Source organism: Thunnus thynnus, chromosome 22 (genome assembly GCF_963924715.1).
Source record: "Thunnus thynnus chromosome 22, fThuThy2.1, whole genome shotgun sequence".
Lineage (NCBI taxonomy): Eukaryota > Metazoa > Chordata > Actinopteri > Scombriformes > Scombridae > Thunnus > Thunnus thynnus.
The window spans coordinates 11055065-11076284 of NC_089538.1; the positions used below are offsets into that span (position 1 = coordinate 11055065).

The window sequence follows — 21220 nt, forward strand, 5'->3', positions numbered from 1 at the left end:
TGTCTATGCATAAGCATTTCTGTCATAGGGAGACTTGTATCTTTTGGCACATCACACCAGAAATGAAATAGCTGATATTGAGCAATAACATTTCAACAATAAATTACCAAGGAAACAAGTATGCGGGCACTAACACACACACAAACACACACACCTTTACATCACAATCGCTATGTACTCTAAGGCATTTGATTTCGCTTTAATTTTTCAAGGAAGGGGCACAGACTTAGCAGGCATTTCCATCTTGACTTGATAAATCTCACAATCTTCTTTTCCTTGCCACACTGAAGTAATTTATTTTCTATCTCTCCAAGCTATATTTTCCAGTTAATATTTCATTTTTTTTTCATACAACCTGACAAAGGATGCCACAAGGGATGATAAGAATTCTGAAACCTTTGCACTCTCGCTCTAGATACAGGATTTACCTTGAGAATTTTCTGAAGAAATAAGACTTCTAAAATAACCAAGACACTTACAACAACATCATGCTGTTCTTTATCAGCTTAAGTACAACTTATACATCGTCTTCCTCTAATGGTTAATGATAAAATATTAAAGACTAATGTGTAAATTTGAGTTTTTAAATATACTCAGTGCAGTTGTTAAGTTATTCGGGTGTATTCAAGTTCATTGATGACTACAACTAACCACAGGGTTACTACCTGCACTTAGTATCTGATGAAAACAGCAGCACACATGCCACAAATGTGTTACCCCTCCGGTAAAGATCACAAAGACTGGCTGACTAGAGGTGCTATTTATAGTTTTCAAAACAGCAAATCCTGATTGTGTCACTCAGACCTATTTCTGTGCCCAGCAGCAAATCATTCATCATTCATATGCTACAAATGTTTTGACTCAGGATTGTGAGGAGCAAAAAGTATTAACGTTATTGCATGAAAACTATGATCTCAGTGATTTACAAAGCCTGCTTGTATTCTTTGCAGCCGAACCAAATTACATGTTCCTTGAGTGATGGGTAGCAGTATCCTTCTAGCTATTCAACTCTCCCTTAATTTGAATTTGATAAGATTTCTTTTTGAGACATTGTTAATGTAAATTTGGAGGGAGGACGAGAGCCTACCGCTGGCTTAACTTTGATGAGGTGTTAATATCTAATATCAAAAGCAGATAAAACCCTTATTAGCCCCAGTGGTCTTGCTAGAGTGGGAACTTATTACACAGAGGAGATGAGACGAAAGCAGATGAAGTAATATGACTGCCAGGGGCTTTGTTACGTGTCCTTAAGCTTTCTGACGGGGTCAACTTAATTTTGTGACTTAAATGCTGAGGGTTTACAAATGCAGACAAGCTGACATTGTTTGAGAGATCTAATTCAGACTCTCATATTTCATAGACTGCAACATCTGGGGGATTACAGTGTCTTTAGCCAGAGGCAGTTTGATAATCGGTTGTCATTTTAGGAGTTGTATGCCCTTCCCAGCTTTGGCGGTTTCTAAAGGTCTTTGGTTCAATCAAATGTTTGTGCGATTAGCTGGCTGCACTCCTTTCAAGAACTATTTCCATGTGGGTTGGGTTTTAATGTTTGCCTTTAGGCTTTCACGGTAAAACACTGAAAATATGCTAGAGGACTGATAATTTTGGAGTCTGAAAGTTATTTTGAGAAAAAAAATACAGCCATGCTTCCCTGCCATTTAACGGTCAACAAGGAATAATGCACATTGTAAACTCAAATCAGTTGTGAACTGTAAAAGTTAGGAGTACATAAACACATATAAAGAGGATGATATGGGCAGGAGGGTGTGTATTGAATTAGTAAAAGGCAGTTTTCAAATTTCACTTCATGCAGTTAGGACTATGTATTTGTTGCTTATAATAAACAATGTTGTTAGTAGTAAATGCAGTGTTACATACTGTACACTGCTGACTTGTAAGGGGTTGTAAACTACCTTTCAGAAAGTACAAAGTAAGCACATTGTTTGTAGTCACCAATCAATGCTTTGGACCAAGAGGAATGAGCGTTTGACTTACTGACTGAGGGACAGCATCAATACAAAACATTCACCCTAAACAAGTCGGAAAACACCTTGGGTTCCAGCACTATGTCCCATTGATTTCTATTCAACTCAACGCGGATTCTGCAGCATTTTAGACATTTAATTCTCTTTCAAGCAAAGTCATTACACAGCTGAGCGTTTAATTAAGCAATCACTGTGGTGCAATCTGAGTGATTCAGTGCCTAAATGAGGGCCAAGTTGGCAGTGTCTAAATATGGGCCAAGTTGGCATCAATGAAGCTGCCTCTAAAATGTAAGTTTTATAGAAAAATGAAATCTTTGAGAATGACCTGCTATTCTTTATTGTATAAATCATACAGCAGCAACATGGTAAAAGCTTAGAAAGCTACACCCCCCCCTCCCCACCCCCACCCCCCAAAAAACAATCACATTCAATAAATCCACATAGTTACACTCTTAATTATGTGTGTTAAAAGATTTTGCGAGATGGAAGAAACTGGGTATGCACGGCTGACCTATTTCATGCGCAAAAGAAACATCATTTTAGGGGCATGGGCACAGATGTGTCTGAGGATGTACTGGGGAGGTGTTCTCACCTCTCCACGCCTCTGTGAACAGAGCGACAGTTTATTATGTCTGGATGTGGCCTCTGTGTGCTTGGTCTGCCTTTCCCCAAATGAGCTCAGCTGCAGTGACATTGAAATTCATAAAATGTTCATAGTTGGTCAGTCAGCACTGCTTGTTATGGATTTCATAATAAACTTTGAATAACTGCAGATACAGTACTTTGATATATTTAAATATTTTGTAAATCATTTGAATCATCAAGCCTTTCCTTAAAGCTGTTGATTGCCTCGCCACACTGTATCAGCACTGTTTATCTTAAAACAATTACCCATAAAAATAGGGAAACAATATTTAGCACTTTGTGATTCATTCATTAAACAGTGCTATCAAAAATGGTAGAACTCCTGCTGCCAGTAGAAAATAGACAATTAAATTCATGTCCTGTTGAAGCAGTGTGGGCAAACAATATGAATGGGTTTATGGTCTCAAATTACAAATTGCTTACAAATTTAAGTCTCTGGTAAATGGAAAATTAATTTCATGGCAGGTTTTCCTCTGATGCTGCAAAAACCTTATTTAATACAAAGACTGTGATTTCTGTGGTTGTCACCACCTACACTGCTTTATGTGATTCTGTGTAACTCGCCATCTTCTCTCTGTAGTGAGCAGGTGTGCAGGTGGCACAGGCACCTGCAACTGCACCTGTTTGTGTCACAGTATGTTGTCTCTTGAAGCCATTAGTTCATGGTGGTGTGTTTTCTAAAACCTCTACAAACAGAAATTGTTTTGAATTTGTTCTTTCACAGACATATAAGAAAGACCTTTCATGTTAATTATTTTTCCTATTTGGGGGTTTTTACTTTTTAACTATTTTTTATATTCTTTCATGCTGTTTAGTATGTTTAATGTAATTCTGTGGTTCATATTTATACAGTACACAGATTAAAAGACCATAAACTTTTGCCACACAGATTTTTAGATGCATCATATGTCGTTTTGTAAGACTTAAGTTATATCTGTGGCTCACATTCATTCACAAATTAAAAGACCGAAAGCTTGTTTGACACAAACAAGTACCACAGTGATTACGGAACGCCATTTTCTTTTTTGAAAGAAAAACTGTGATTCATAATGACACCCCGTGGTGCAATTGCAGTTTCAAAATATATATATATATTTTTTCCCAAACTTGAACTTTGACATTCTAAACTCCGACTACAGATGTTAATCAAAGTCAAAACTTAATCCAGGCCTGATAAGATGCTCTATTTAACAGAATCGTTTTAGCAGGGGGCTCGATCAGGTGAAATGAAGAGGAACTGATTGCTTGCTGGTGATTGTGCTGATTACATTTTAAATTTAAAACTTTCCTCCTAGAACATGGTCCTGAACAGTTTCGCAGACAATGACATAGCAGGTTTAGCAAATGCAGAGGTCCTTGCAATCTAATAGACTGGTAGGGAAATACCACACTTTCGTTTTTACTTCAGTTGTGATAAAGTTAGAGAACTGTGCCTATGGAAAAACAAACAAAACTCTCATCAGGATGATTCTGTGTGTGTTGTTTACACTAAGTATAGTCTACAAATTCTGTATCTATGTGTAGATATAGTAACTTTCCTACTTGACCAACTCCTTACCAGTCATTTGTAAAATGTATAAAATAACAGTGAATTATTCCCACCAGATGCAAAAGCTGAAAATGCTGCATTATTTTGTCAGGGAAAAGCAATTTTCATATTATCCTGTTTATGTATTTCCACAGCGGCATTAATCATCAACATGTTTTCAAAGTTTAATAAAACAATCATGTTCTGTAGGAGGGAGAGTTCAGCATTCCTGACCTTCTCTTATTCTGACTGTGGGTAGAATTCACAATGACTGAGATCCGTGTTGCAATTTTCCCTCTAGTCAAAACATTATGGATGCTTGTGCTACAGCTGTCATATAAATGACATTTGAAAATACACGATGAAGGCATTTGCATGAAATACGGCACAGGATAAAGCATTAGCATATTGGGTGGTGGGGTATTTGCAGTTGTGTCCATGCCCTCTCTTGGTGATGACAGATCATGTCATGTACGTACACGAATAAAACACTACATGAGCCACTAACTGCAATTTAAAAATCAAAATAATTAGAGAATAAGGCAATGTGAATATGTGTTGGTAGCAGAATGTTAGTGTTTACATATGCACAGTACTTAATGCAGGTCTAGTGGGCATTCAGTCCGATCACTTTGTAAGCATGAATAACCTTGTACTAATGCAAACACACAAGAGGACTGAGACTAATCTGTGATATCAAACCAATGTGAAACCTCTTTCGGTGACAAAAATGGGAGACTCTCAAATCATTTTACAAAATCATATCAAGTTTTCTGAACTTTTGAATCCCAGTGGGTTTAATATCATGGCAGAGATATCAATTTCAATCCGGAAAATCGTTCTTGATCTTTTTTTACATCATTTTGCATCTTTTCAAATTCATTCTCCAAAGAATTGTGTGTTGGTGTGACACCATAGATTAAGGAGCTGACGACAGACTCACTTGCCATCTTTCCGACTATGAGCTGCAGCTGTGAAAAGTTAACTGTGAGCACAGATATTTAAATGTTATTCCCCTATACATAGCCAAAACAGGTGTCATGAGAAACACTCTACTGCCTTATGTCCTATTAATAGCTACTTAGAAAGCATATCAGCCATATAGTTTAACAAGAATATCAATGGAAAACAGTTCTGTTAAAAAAATTCCACATTGTGTAATTTATAGCTTAGAAAATCATTTAAAAATGGTCATAAAGTCATCTTATAAATGTTCTAAACAGTTCCTCTCCATCTATCCCTGAATCACCCCCATTTCATTGTGTGACCTCAATAACTATTAGGCTTCCAATGTTTCACAAGTCAAGTGAGACCGCTAGTTCACAGATCACAATTTGTTGGCACATATTGGGAATATGGAAAAGATTTATAGGCTCTTGGTTAAATCTCCCAAAATCAATGAGAAGAGTGTATCAAAACTTGGCTGTATAACTGTATATGGTCACTTGGACAGGTCTGCAAAATACTTGACTGATATATACGCACTACCTTGTTGCGGATTGCACTTTACAAAACCTGACAAGGTTTTACATTTGTCACTTTTGCACAATTGTAACTTATTGAGTTGTACTGTAGTTTGATGTGAAAACAGCTCAAATATGTTACCACACTGGTGACTGGTTTATGTGGCGATTTACATACGTTTTGAAATGTTTTCCTTATTTTAATTGTCTGGCCAGCTACCCAAAATACTGTATATTTTTCTCAATAGTTGATCAGTTAGTGATCTTTTGCTAAGTTTTAGTTGTTTGAGTCCATAGATGACAATTTCAACTTTTTGATAACTTCAAGTTCTAACACTTAATACCTCAAACGCTGTAAGTCCTCTAAATGAGCATTATATTAATGGCCATACACATCAGATCCAGACTGGTATAAAGCGATACGTCTGGTTATTTTCACAGTGAATAACATGATTTTCTTTAGACATGGAAATCTTTAATGTGTTTTGTTTTGTTTCACACAACCCTATTTTCTCATACTGCATTGTTGATATGAAAAATGACATGATCTCGTTTGCCGCAGTGTCTCAGTAAAAATGAATAAACAAAATCAACTTGACATCTGAGCTGAATGGGTTACAGAGAGGTTGTCTGTTAGAGTCAACATGCATGTTTGCATCTTGAAGAGTGTGTCTGCATGTTTCAATTTGAAGGAAAAATTAGTTGGGAAATATGTATAATACATTTTGTGATTTTAAAATAGGTTATGCATCTATCAATAAAACAACAGCATTAGTTTTAATGTGGGCAGTATAAGAACACATTTGATTTGTTAAATAGGCTTCTGTACTTACTTCTGAAGCTGTTTGCTAGTTGAATACTGTACGTGACTCAGTAAAGACGTCAACGGCTGCTAATTCCTGCAGTTATGACTTGTGTTTTGTTTTACATCCACTGTAATACATTTGGAAGATGTAAAGGCCTATTCACTGAATATGACAAACTGAGTGCAAGTCCTACAGTGAATATCAATCACTTTATGATGAAAATGTCTCATGATTAATGAATATTATGGACTTATGCCAAGAACTGCAACCCTGCAGCTGGAGCCCTTTTGTACTGTAGTTTTGATGTATTGTAAAGCTTTTTGTATTGTTTGGTCATATACAGTATTGTTCATAGTTAATAGCTGATCAGTAATTTTAATCTATACTGTTTCTGGTTACATGTGATGATGAGCAAAAGTTGATTTTCAGAATATCAGAAAAAATAGTAGTAGTAGTAATGTTATCAGGGCTCTTGAACATTCAAAATATCCATCTCACACCACTTATCTTAACTTACTTGTCCTCATGACCTCCACCAATATTCAGCAATGAGTAATAATATCCATTATAAGACCATACATCTCTAAAGATAAACCACAGAAAGAAGAGTAAAATACTGAGAAAGGCCTACCTTGAGGTCGAAGGTGTGAAAGTCATGGAACATTCTCTCTCCTGAGACCTGTGACAGAGTGGGGGGGATGAAACGTCAGTCATGATTAGGCCACAGTGCAATTACAGTGCAGCTCCTCTGACAGTGATTGATCAATGAGGAACTCCCTTAATGAAGACAAGGACTCAGGGGCTCCCAGGAGCAAATTGGCAAAAGTAAGTAATGGGAATAGTGTCCCAGATTGCTAAAGCGCTAAGAGGATCATCCCGTCTGCAGCTCTTTGGTAGGGAGCAGAAATACAGTATACAGGTGCATGCAGAAGCCAAACTAAAGTGACATTAAGACCATCAAAAGTTAGAGGATGACTTTGTCCATCACGGCCACATAATGATATTACAGCATCTGAAGGATTTTGATCAAAATCTTAAGAACCATTTCTCTAAATAGAAACAGTCTTGTTAGGACTATGTACACTCAAATACTGATTCAAAGAACACCCTTTTTCAATTGTTTATTATTAAATATTTTATGTTTAATGCCTTTTTTCTGGGAAAAAAGTCATGCACAATGAAAAAGTAGTGCAATTCCCAAATTTAAATCTTGAAGTTTGGAGTGGGTGGAGTGTCAGTATGTGTGCAAGCAGGGATGTTAGGAAATCCTGTCAATGGTTTTGCGTTTTCAGTGACTGACGCCTGGTAGCAGTACATGGCAAGAAACGTAGCAATGCGCCAATAAAGGCAAGGCTTCAAGGATAAACATAAGGCCTTTTGGTGAGAAAAACTAATCATGCACATTCATTTTAGCCACAGGACAAACAGACAGAAAATATAACACAAAATAAAAACAGTTTTACTTTTATTGTATCCTTTGAAATATAAAACAAATATAGAATTGCTGGGTTGGTATCATCCTGTGGGCAGTTAAGTGAAAATTGGCTATATGATTCCTGGGTGAAATTCAAATGTTTACCTTTAGTATTACCTCTAAGAGCACTTTGCATAAGTTCAGTTTCCTAATATTAGTTTGAGTTTCGTCATGCAAAGTCATCATCTGACTCAGGAAGACAAAAAACTTGGATCAGATTATTACTGCACTGACCTGGATATCGTCAATATTCTTGCTCCCTATCACCAATCAGCATGTTTCCTTCAGGACCTCTTTTGCTTTTATTGACTGTACTGTATCCACATGAGGTGCATGAAAGGTGTGGAGACCATAATGTGCCTCATCTTTTATTCCTTTGAAAAGGCACAAACTGGGATTTTAAATATTTTAGGAGCTTTCCTAATTGGATGACACAAATTACTGAAGATCTCATGACATGCCCTATAGTCCATATGACTAGTTGTTTTCATTCTACTCTTATCCCCCAAGTAGACCAGGGGTTAGGAATAATCAATCAGTGCCAACACAAAACTCGGTGGAAAGAAAATGTTTTATTGTTCTCTTGCTTCTAATATCAGGAAATGTTCAACCTAGCCCTGGCCCAGATTTTAATTATTTCAATACCCCTTGTGATTTCAAAGCTAGATCTGGGCTTGGTATTATTCACCGAAATGTCAGAAGTCTACTTCCTAAATTGGATCTGGTGAAAATCTGGGTAACTCATCTGATACTGATATTCTTGTTTTGTCTGAAACTTGGCTAAACAAATCTATCACAGACAAAGACATTGCAATTAAGGGTAAATATGTTTTTCGTTGTAACATTTATATAAAGAACAAATTTCATGCTATCATCCTATCATGAGTATCTCTCAGCAGACAATTTGAACTTCTTGCCTTGAAATTGGAACTTCTTAAGCACCATTTTATCAGTGTTGCAGGTTGTTATAGAGCCCCCTCAGCAAGCAGTGAGGCGTAATCATTGTTGAGTAAACAACTACCAACCTTAGATTTTAATGAGATTCTCCTTGCTGAAGATTTTAACTGGGACTGGTTGTTCTCAGTCTCTGACAGTAAATCTACCTGTGACTCATTTCATCTTACACAACTAATTAATAGCTCAGCTCATCCGAATCTTAAATGCCCAGAGAAATCCTCTCTTCTTGATTTATTTTTCACAAATGCTACTCATAAATATTTGGATATTGGTAACTTTGCAAATGATATGAGCGACTATTGTGTTACAGCCACAGTCAGACAAGCTAAGCTCCCAAAATCAAGACCACAAATTGTTCTTAAACAAGATTTTAAACATTTCTGTGAGCAAGCTTTTTCTTAATGATTTGTGGGACTTTGACTGGAACAAGATCTCTCTCATTAATGATGTAGAACTAGCTTGGAAATACTTTCATGATGCTTTTACTAATATTAAAAAATAAACATGCTCCCCTTTGCAAACTTAGAGTGAAAGGCCGAAACAATCCTTGGTTTTCTCCTCAGCTGTCCAGTACACTAAAAGAAAGGGATATTGCCTAGGCTAAGGCCAGAAAATCCAAATCCCAGGCTGACTGGCTGATTTTTAGACAAAAAAATTGCTTTACCTCTCTCTTCAAAAATGCTAAATCTGAGTTCTATCTTTTTTAAAACTACAAGTAACTTAAACGATCCTAAGAAATTTTTGGAAAGTAATAAAATCTTCATTTGAGAGTGTAACCACTAATGAGTTGCCAGCCTGCATTGTAAAAGACTCATGTACTCTAACTGATAAATCAGCTATTCTTAACTGCTTTAATGAACATTTTGTTTCCTCAGGTTCTTTATTTGAATCATCCAGATCCAAAACAGCCTAATGAGCAGAGGGTTCACTCTTCACCACCCCAATTAATTCTATGGTTCAACCATTCAATCTTACTCCTCTTGATGTGATAGAGGTCCATAGAGCCTTAAAGCAACTGGATCCTAACAAATCCGCAGGTCCTGACAAGCTTTATCCTTACTTTCTTAAGTTAGCTATAGACTTTATAGCAGAACCTCTGACTCATATTTTTAATCTTACCCTTACCAAACAATGAAATTCCTAACATAGGGAAATCTGCCAATGTTCTTCCTTTGCTGAAAGGAGGGGATCTCATCTAGATTATGTATTTTAGCTAAAGTCCTTGAAAAGTTTGTTAGTGAACAACTTAAAGAATTTTTAGACACAAATGGTATTCTATCACAACATCAGTCAGATTTTAGAAAACAACACAGCACAATAACTGCTGCTATCAAAGTGGTGAATGACATTATTGAGGCGCTGGATGCAAAAAATATTGTGCAGCTCTTTTTATTGATTTGTCCATGGCTTTTGACACAGATGACCATGTCACCTTGGCGGATAGACTCTGCAATATTGGCTTATCTGGGCATGCTGTAAGTTCGTTTTCAAATGACTTGTCAGCTAGAAGACAATGTGTCCAGTTTGCTGGGTCCTCTTCTTCCTCCCTCCCTGTATCAAAAGGTGTACCCCAGGGTTACACACTAGGACCACTACTGCTCTTCATATATGTAAATAATGTTTGTGATAATTTATCAAATGCCGTGTTCCATTTTATGCAGATGAAACAGCTTCAGTAGTACAAACCCTTGAATTCCTGCAGTCTGCCTTTGACTTTGTTCGGTCCCATTTGACAAGGGGTTGAAATTGAAATGGTCACAACATATAAGTATTTAGGTATTATTATTGATCAGAACTTGTCATTCAAATCACACATTGAAAACCTTGTTTCCAAGCTAAAACTTAAATTGAGTTTCTTTTTTTAAGGAATAAATCCCGTTTCTCCCTCCGGGCAAGGAAACACTTGATTTCAACTTTTTTTTTTACCATTTACAATGGTGATCTGCTCTTCATGAATGCACCTGACCAGTGCCTAAAGAAGTTGAATATTGTATACCACTGTGCTGTACGTGTTATTACTGGCTGTGGCAATCTCGTACACCACTTTACTCTGTATGCTGCTGCTAAGTGATCATCTCTGTATATCTGCAGACTTTCACATCGGTTGGCTTTTATATATAAATCTCTCCTTGGGCTGGCTCCTCCTTATCTGTGTACATACATGTGTAAAAGCCAAAATCAATATGGTCTGCACTGTCCGATATTCTACAGATGTTGGTCCCCAGAGTAAGAACAGAACTAGGCAAAAAAGCTTTTAAATGCTGCCCCTTCTTCCTGAAATAATGTACAGAAGGACCTGAAATTGTCAGAGCTGATTACTATGGGGGAGTTTAAGTCAATTTTAAAGGATTGAGAAAATAGTACTCTTAGTAAATGTGATTGCTCCTAAATTTTTACTGAAATTGTTTTAGAAAATTGTACCTGTTCATGCATCATAACATAATATTGTGTTCACTTGTTTGTAGTGTGTGACAGTTGTATTTGCCTGTTTGTATTGTTTGTGTTTATTGTTGTAACAATGTTTCTGCTACTCTCTTGGCCAGGTCTCTCTTGGAAAAGAGATTTTAATCTCTCTCTCTCTCTCTATCTATGTATATACATATATGTATATATATAGAGAGAGAGAAAGAGAGAGAGGCAGAAGTCTTCAGAGGTGGAGATAAAGCTGTGGACATGGGTTAAAGAAACCCAAGTACAAGGTACACTACATCAAAACTGCACAAGAAAAGTATGATCTCAGATAGCTTTGATGAATATCTAGTCATCTGATATTGCAGAGTGAGCGATCCATATGTTGACAAAGATGGATTCTAGGTTTATTTTTGTGGTTTTGTGATTTTTGCGTCTGATAGGCTTTTATTAACAACATACTCATGAGTTCCAAACTGATTCTCCGTCGTGTTTTGAACTCTGGTACACAAAACAATGTGGACTCAAGGGCCACTTTAACACGACTGCCTCAGTTGGACCGTCAAGTACAGCCTCATTGTTAAAACACCAGAGAACAAGGAAATCAGGCCCTTGAGGCAAAAGCTTCATATGCCACTGTGTTGAAATTCAGTTTTTTATTTAGCCCTGTAATAAACTCCCTGAAAAATCTGGACTGCCTTGTAGTCTGACCTACCATAAGGAGGGACACATTTGCTTTCTGTTGTCCTCATGCCATGTACGCGGGTGAGGAGGGCGCTTGCCAAAAACAGCCAGTGCTTCAAGGGAGGCATCTGACCGGTGCGTCAACTTTTTTTCTTCAAACTTCACAGTATACACACACACACATGCTCACACGTACATGCATGTGCACACATGCATTAAGATGAACACAAGCACATTAGAAACATTACAAACAAAATAACATTTATTTTTGTTGGTGAAGAAAGACAAGTCTTTACAAAATTCTGCATAGCAGTGGGAAACGGGAAACGGTTGGAAATGGTTTGCAGACTGGGAATTTGGCACCATGTTTCACTGGAGTTACTAATTAATAAGCAGCACACACTGTACCACATGCTGCTTATTAATAAGTGCACATGCATTTCACATAATGTTTTAGTCAATCACTGTGTTTGTAGGCTACACTGTTCAAGAGCTGACAGGTCATCAAATCAGTCATCTCTACATTGTAATATTCACTATCTCTAATGACCACCCCAGCACAAAGGCATACATACACAGTTTCTACATTTAAAGAAGAAATTGCTCTTTGTGTATCGAGATGATTGATTTGGCGATTGATTGCCAGGGGATGCAAGGTCTGAATACAAAGGAGGCAACCTGATGTAGTCATTTCTTTCATCTTCCTAGAAGCACAAGATGCTGTTTCTGAGCAACTCCAAGCTCACAGTGCAACTGTAAGTTCATATTGTATCCAACTAAGATGAGCTTAAATGTGATGCCCTCCACCTGCTATCTCTCTACTTGCCTTGAACATCAAGATTACACAGCTCAAAGTAATGAAAGTGGGAAAATCACACATCCCTACAGACCACTGTGCCAACCATTGCTATTGTATTTTCCCAACTGACTTCAGCAACAAAAACTGTGTGGTGCATGTTAGCTTTAACTTTATTTTGACTGAAAATAGTTTTCATGAATTGTTTTCATTTTTAATCCTAGTGTGCTCTTCTTTCTTTTGGTGTTTGGCTCACCATGAGTGTTTTTCGCCAGTCTAAAAACACCTTTATTAATTTTAATTAATTTACATTAATTTGGCTTCATACTGCTTATCCAGTGAGCACAGGAGCTGTATCCTCATTTTACTGGCTTGTGTTATACTTTGGTTACCATAGAAACCAAGTCTAGTCACCCTGTGGATGCGAGGTTAGAACACCTCTGTAAGTGTCTTTAAAGTGGTCGGGTAATATTCGATTCTACTGTATGAGCAGCCTCTGTTTGGACATAATTGCAAGTACTGTAATCAGTACTTCTGCAGAGTGTCATGCATGGATGCAACAGTGCTGCCATATTTAGATGTTCTGGATCAAGTTATTTGTGTGGAACTGTGAACATTTAGAAAACACATGGAAAAATACACTCAGTGGATCAAGCATGCGTGAAAGTACCAAAAGTGCATATTTTCATTGCATAACTCTAAAGACATGATTTTTCTGGTAGTTGATGTACACCACTCTGTTAAGCATTTTAAAATACATACACGAGATCATAAAACAGTTTCTTGTTTAAGAAGGGAAATAATTGTGGACAGTTAGTTGTTTTGTACCCTGGGGTGTCATGCATCAGATGCAGGAGTTCTCCTCAAATACCAAATGTACTCAGTGTACTGAGAGAAACAGCTGAAGACTGTAATTGCTTGAGGTGGCATGAAATAGAACAATGTCTTATCTCTGCAGACATTTGTGTACATCAAGGTTACCTTTAGCCAGAGAAACTAAACATCTAAAGTACACCATCTGCTGTGGATAGTTTGCCTTTATGAAATTACTTTATACATAAACGAATGTACTTACATACATGCATTTTACCATTTCTACAATACTCAGTCACGAAAGCTTGCATAGAATGACCAAACTTGTTGAAGCCATTCAAAAATCTGCCAGAATGGTTTAATTCCAACCTTATTTTCTGAATGTGTGTTCATAAAAGTTCAAGGTCTGATGCTATCAGAGATTTTCAGACATGGTTGAAGATGCAGAATAAGCTGAAGTCCTCTGCTTTGACAGTGACACATAAGACAGATCATATTTTATTGATCCTATCCTTTATGAACTAAAATTGCACTTAGTAATTTGCATTTTTTGGTCCACAATTTGGAATTAAGACCAGAGAGAACTGTCAGTTTTGATTCCTTTTACTTCCAACTCAATAATGTGGCCTATTTAGCCTTTACAGCTGACAATGACCTTTTTTTTTCTTTAACTTTATCCTCTCTCTTTGTCTTTCTATCTATCTCTCTATAACTCTAAGTGACTGAGTATGGGGTGAATTTAATGATTTGATGTTAACAGTGAAATGGGTCCTTGGGAGCCTCAACAGCTGAAAAGAGCTATATTTGGCCGGCGGACCTGCTTGCCTCAGCACTTAGAGGCACACGTTTAAATGTTCGGCTTTCACCCGGAATGGCCCACAAGAGGGACGCCTGAAGGGGGTTGGGGTGAGGCTTGATGCTGAGGTCCTAGGGAATTGCATGGTCATTCATCACATTAATGAGTCATGTCACTTTATTTACAAAAAAGGGAGACTTTTTTTCCTGTGAATGGTCCCCACTATCATGATGCGGCATTCTGGTAATGTTGGCTGAAGTTAATCGAAAAAGGCAATGCAAGAATTAATCTACAGTAGCCAAGGTAGCCAGCCGTGTCAGGCTGATTGCAGCTGAGTATTGGTGCGCTTGGATGTATTCTGACACAAGGGGACAAAATTTGGTTGGGTTTTTGGGATGGAGACTTGGGCAGATTTGGACTGTGAATCAGCTCCAGTTATTAGCACTTGGGCAAGCTTTGGGCCCGAGGCGGCTCATTCATCACACCTGCGGCATGAGTCCCTGCAACCAGCTGTGCCAGATTTAGGTTGTGGTTGAGCCAAGCAATTTTGGCTAACTTGGGAAAGTAGAAGTGTCTGGGTGTTAAGTTTGTGTAAAGAACTGCTGCTATATCAGTTGCTACTTGTGGTTGCAGTGATACCGTTACTATAAAGACAAACCGCAATAAATAGACATTACTGCAGTGGTACTTTACCTTTGAACCCACACAAACATTGTGATGTATGACATAATTTTACTTTATAGCAGCTTTTGCCAAAAAATATGTCCCGCACATCCTGTAGAACCTGTTACATGTTGAAAATAAAGTCATTAAACGCTCTTGAAAAGTTTAAAACACATGCATTGAATAAAATTGGGTCCAGTTTTAATAAATGGCTAGACAGCTTTCTAAATAACCAAAACCACACTGACTGTTCTGTGCTGTTATCAGCTTAGTCAAAATCCATGAGACTCTACAACATTATATTAATTTCTAATTCATTCACCTCCTTTAAATCCTTATACTGCATCCTGAATAGCATGCCGACAGCAGACCGACCAGGGATTACTAAACACTGTTGTTTGCCTGCTTACTAGGCTGAGTGATATGAATATGTTTTCTGGCCTAAATTCCACCTTCACAATTCCATGTGTATCAGATTTTTATTAAATTATGTATTTCATCTAGTTACAATGCAAGAAATCATGGATTGCAAGTTTGTTCTTTTATTATCATATGCTAGCAGGTAATGCTACTGTTGCTGGATTTAATTACTACCCAGAGCTTTCACATCCAGACTGTGAAGGTCAAACTAGTAATTTGCGACAGAAAAACATTCATATTTTCTTAGCCAGTTTCACCTTATGGAGGGGGGCGATTGCCATCCATGATTATCCCAAATCTCTCTGCTTTCACTATCAGTAAATGCATTGGGTTTGTGTAACCCTTTAACACTCCTCCCTCTTTTGAGGGGTTGTCTGCTTTAGTTTAAAATTTTTGCTTGTGAGACCATTGCAAATAATTTAAGCGTATAGTTTTCAAGGCATTTTTGAAATGTCAAACTGTTTTTAAGATAGAGAATGGTGTAGTAAATATGGTGTTTTTTACACCCTATTTGTAGAATTAGAGTTTGTCTGTGCATTAGAGTCTACTCAATTGATACATGGTCATGTAACTTTTTGTAATAATCTGTGAACATTTTACACAATACTAGCGCCCCCTAAATGGAACAATCGGTCATAAAACATTAGGCCATTCCTAGTCCCACTTGTGGACGAAGGTATGTCCACAATATACTGTGAAACAACCTTGTTACTACAGCTTAGGTTGTTGCCTTAGTATTACTGAAAAGCCAACAGTCTTGCAAATTCAGTGCCAGTCACTGTTCATATCATGCCGGTATACTAATATCACTGGCTTCCTCCCACGCTTGGGTTGCCACATGAAAGCTCTAACATAGACAGTGCAGGGAGATTTAAATAGGAGTGTAAGGACATTCGAACTATATGACATTTTTCTTTGCCTGGGAAATCCAAATCTGTGATATTACCATTTCAGGGGTGAACGGATTTAAAGCACGATGGACTGATAAATCTCGGGACAGGCTGAAATAGATGAATCTCAAGTTATTTACCCTTTTTAATTGGAAATGTCTGTCACAGGGCAGCAAGCCGAGTCCTTTTCCAAGCCATTATCTGTCTGCCTTGATCATTTGCAGGTATTTTATGGAGAGTGATGTGCTGAGTGTCAACGGTAGCTTTTGAATTTATTCCTGTTGGATTTTTATAGGCTTAAAAATACAAATGCTGAGGAGTGAAAATGCTCACAAAAGGTCAGCCTGTTAATCACTGCTGTGTATTTCCTGTTTCACAGATTCACAGATGACAAGTAACAAGATTCTACTGACAGAAAAGTCAAATAGTTTAATTTACTTTTAAGCTAAACTCAGATGTTTGAAATGCCCCGTGGAGTTTATATGATTAATCTGTCACCAGTTGAGCTTCAAACTTACTTTTGTGACTAGCTAACTAGCAGGAACTGTTATCCCTTAACAGGGCTGTGTTTTTATTAGACTTAAGCAAGCTGTAGGTTCCTTTGAGCAAGCCCTTGGGTTTCACTCATAATTGCTCCCAAGGGTCTTGTCAATACTTTCTACCTGCTCTTGAGCTCTCATTCCCGGGCTGTCATCCTTGCTGCGCTGCCTGTCTGGGCCCCTGAGTGACACAGCAGCGTCACAGGATGAGCTCTGTTGAAGGATATCTCTGGCTCTAAAGGAGGACACCACTGGGACACTGCCAGCCCGGTTGATGATGTCACACTGTGACAGCGGCAACTACTTGAGCTCACAACTGTTGGTGTGGACTGCCCAGGGGCTGTATGTGTCTATGTAGGGTTGTGTTACTGTACTGTTGTGTATGTGTGTGAAAAGCTTACAAAATTGAGATCCAAATGTATATCCAGGGAAACTGCCAAACATAATATTCTTTGCAAGGACTGTTTTGCTGTAACCAGACACATTCTTGGACTCAATTTCGACTACACCGACAATCCTCACACAAAGAACTGAATGTGCGTTCTGTACCAACAAACAATTCAATGATCTCATCTCTTATTCATACAGTACTATAAATCTTGACGGCACCAATGTCTCAGAAAGTGCTATAGCAAAATATAAAAATATCGGCAACAGCCAAGTCACTCCTATCTACATTTGTCACACACACAAAAAAAGACAATGGCCGACAAAACACTGCTTTAAACACTGGTGGTAATAAAAATGTTATCCAGCTCTGAAGGAGTCGCTGATGTGTTTTGACTATGACAGTACAAAAAGCAACACTTTTGTTTCAGGCTTCCGACCCTGCAAACATGGATCTCTTGTGACTGTGACTGCACATTGGCTTGCTGTCTGCTGTGACCAGCAGCAGCATATAAAGGCTCATTTGCACCATCTGCCAGAGGAGGTGACAGGGGCAACTCGTGCCAAGGGGCTTTTGAAAAAAGAAGTACCGATGCCACAATCTACATGCTCTTCTGCTTTGTCTTCTCTGGAATATTTCTTGGTTAAATTGGTCTTAGGGTGGCTTTTGAAGACCAGTGGTGATGAAAGACTGAGACATTGTGTGCTTGCACACTGTCACAGCAGGGACTAGCACTTGTTAGCTAATGTTGTGAGCTGTTTGCGGTGACAGGAGGTTGTGGGAAAGGTCTGTTTCATTTAGAGTGTGACTGCATTTGACTGCTATACTGTATAGTGAGGCTAAATAGGCAGTATTTTCAGGAGGAATGGCCATGGCGATCTGGCTGTATGGATAGTTTGGTTGGTCCACCACATTGGACTAAATTGAAATATTTCAACAATTATTGGATGGATTGCCATGAAATTTTGCACAGACATGCATTGTCCCTGGAGAATGAATCTTAATTGCTTTTGTGATTCCTTGAATTTTTCTCTAGCACCACCATGAAGTTGACATTTGTGTTTTTTAGTGAAATGTCTCTCTATTGGGTTGATAGTCATGAAATTTGTCGCACATGTTCATATCCCCCTCAGGATGCAGTGTTATCACTTTGGTGATCCCCTGACTTTTCATTTAGTGGCATCATCAAGTCAGATTTTGAATTTGTCCAATACTTTGGTGTAGGACCAAATACCTGCCAAAATAATGACATTCCCATGAGCCTCAGCTGACAGGCTAAACTATGGTGGCCATGGTGAACAATACCTGCTAAACCCCAGAATGTTAGCATTGTCTTTGTGAGCATGTTAGGATGCTGACATTAACATTTAGCTTAAAGCACTGATGTGCCTCAGAACAGCTAGCGTGGCTGTAGACTCTTAGGCTTGTTGTACTGAGGTTTCTCAGTGGACTGATTTCAGTGCAGATTTTGATATGGCTGTCACATCTTTAGTTAATTCAAACTCTGATTGTCAGAGTCAAAGAATAGAAGAACAGCATGCTCCCAAACTTGCAGATGTACAACTAGAAACTTGTAGACAAATATTGGTGTGCCAGCCGTCTTTGTAAACTGCTGATGAATGGAGAAATTCCACTTTGATGGTAATTTGAGCATAGATGTTCTTAGACAAGGAAATTTCATGAGGGTTGATTCTGTCCCTTCACATCTCTCTCAGAACATCGCACTTCCAGAAACTTCCTAACAAAGTTAGTGATCGTTGGTGCAATGTGTCATGCTTCTGACGGTTTGATTGTTTCTGTGTTTTCACATGCAGAGGAGCGGAGAGAAAAAGAGAGCTTCATGTGTTGCTCAAGGTCCTTTTAGATACTCCCCATCCCACATCTCCCTGCACAATTAATTTTATCTTTGGGGTATTATCAAGAGGGAGCCTGGCAAAGCAGCATGACAGAAAAACGGTCCAGAACCCCGAGGCCCAGGGTGGGAATTAATCTGTTTGACAAGATCTCTCACAAACGATTTGCCTGGCTTTCCTTCAGTTGGATGTTGCCACTACCCTGCATATCTGAGGGGGTGAAGAATAAGCATGTTTCAAACATAATGTGAACTGAGTCAACTCAAAACATTGAAGTGAGCAGTGACGGGGTGTTGTTGATGTATTGGAAACACAAGGAAAAAATGCAGCCCTGACAGGTGTTGGGTGTTAGGACAAACATTCTGTAGACACAACCTTAGTGGTATGCCTGTTAAGTGAGCATTAGCATTGTTAAAATCAACCATGCAGTCATAATAATGAATTCCTATCATGGGCATCTGTCTTAGGCATTAATCTCTCCACAAAGCAGAGTTTAAAGTCCTGAATCAAGCTCCAAAAATGGTTAGCCTTGTTGTACTCACACTTTGAAAACTATTGACATCAAGCAGACGTTTGATGCATTATCTGGGACGCAGAAAATTAATCAAAGTAATGATTGAATAATTATCTCAAGTGCAATTAATTAAACATGCCAATGAACTCATCTTGAACAGCTGTCCTAGCTTCACCACTTAATCACTTGTGAGAATTACCAAACACAAATGGAGGACGCCGAGTGCATGCAATAATCTCTGCAAAGTGCATTGTTTACAAACAGTAATTAATATCACACCGTGTATTAGCGGGCTAAGTGACTGCAGTGCACTTCTATAATTGTACCAGAGAGAGTTGGGTTTCTTCCCCACGCTTGCCTCAGACACCCCTTGTTAAGACAGGAGACAGATTATAAGAGTGAATGCTGAGATTATGGAGCACATTCCAAAAATTTCATACAGATTTATAGTGTTTTTGATTCCATATTTTGTGGGTGCCATAGTGCCTTATTAAAATGCCAGAAACACATCATATTTCATAGCAAAATCTATGATTTAACCTACTGAATGTCCCGGACACCATTAACCTGATAATTCATGCTCAACTCAATTTCTACCCACATACTGTAAAATTGATTTATTTTATATTTCTGTCTTAGAATGTGAAATAGTTCCCACTACTTGTTGGCACAGAACTGCGAAAAAGCTCACTCAGTGTCTCTTGAAGGGATAGTTGTGACCATGCTAATGTGGGAATCTGTGGCATTCTATGATGAGGTAATTTCAGGCATTACATATACGGCTTTCATGGTCCGTGGAGCCTGACAGTCACAGCGGACTCCAGGAAATGGTCTGTGTGGTTCTGACATATGAGGGATCTATCTTCAACAGACTAGCGTCTGGAAACAGGAATGAAGATTGACAACCAGTGGCACTCGGCAGCAGACGGCCTAAAAATGAACTGAATAGAAACACTTCATAAGTGGTCATTTATGAGTTAAAGTTATGGTTTACTGATTACAATAATACTGTAGATCTGTAGCTTAGTTCAGCACAATGGGCTACTGTATTATGACACACTCACACACACACACATTGTTATAATAACATTAATTACATGCACTTATTATAGCTTACATAAAATGGTGGTATTGTCATTAGAATATGAAACCATTGTAGGATTCTGAATACAAAAAAGGGTAATTAGCATATTCATTATGGTTTTAATATCTTGTACAGTACTGTACATTTCAGTGAGGACTGTACCAAGTGAGATACTACTGTAATTAAAATAAGCTTAGTGCAAACTGTGTGACTCACAGTGCTCTTTTTTTTTTTTCTTCTGAACTCACATGAAAATTCACATGTTTAATGACAACATAGAAAATAAAATGCCTCAAAGGCAAGGTTAGAGATAATAAAATACAGCAGTGTTGGTCTTTTACAACACCATGCCAAACAATGGAATCCTATTAATTAATATAAATTTGTGTATTATATGTGTGTGCATAATGTACAGAATGTGTACATGAAGGGACAAAATTACTGTCGAGGGATATTGTTGCCCTACGTAGCATACAATTTATAATCTGCCTATACATATTGAGGCTCACTGCA

At 38.1% G+C, this 21220-nt stretch overlaps 1 protein-coding gene across 9 annotated transcripts in view; it reads right to left on the reverse strand.

Annotated features, from left to right (window-relative positions):
- LOC137174637 (receptor-type tyrosine-protein phosphatase delta-like) overlaps positions 1-21220 on the reverse strand; it is a 369722-nt gene that overhangs the window by 184638 nt on the left and 163864 nt on the right. For all 9 annotated transcript variants that reach the window (XM_067580052.1, XM_067580050.1, XM_067580055.1 and 6 more), the window contains exon 8: positions 7059-7106. The gene's annotated coding sequence lies outside the window, so the exon portion shown is untranslated. The remainder of the gene's footprint in view (positions 1-7058; positions 7107-21220) is intronic.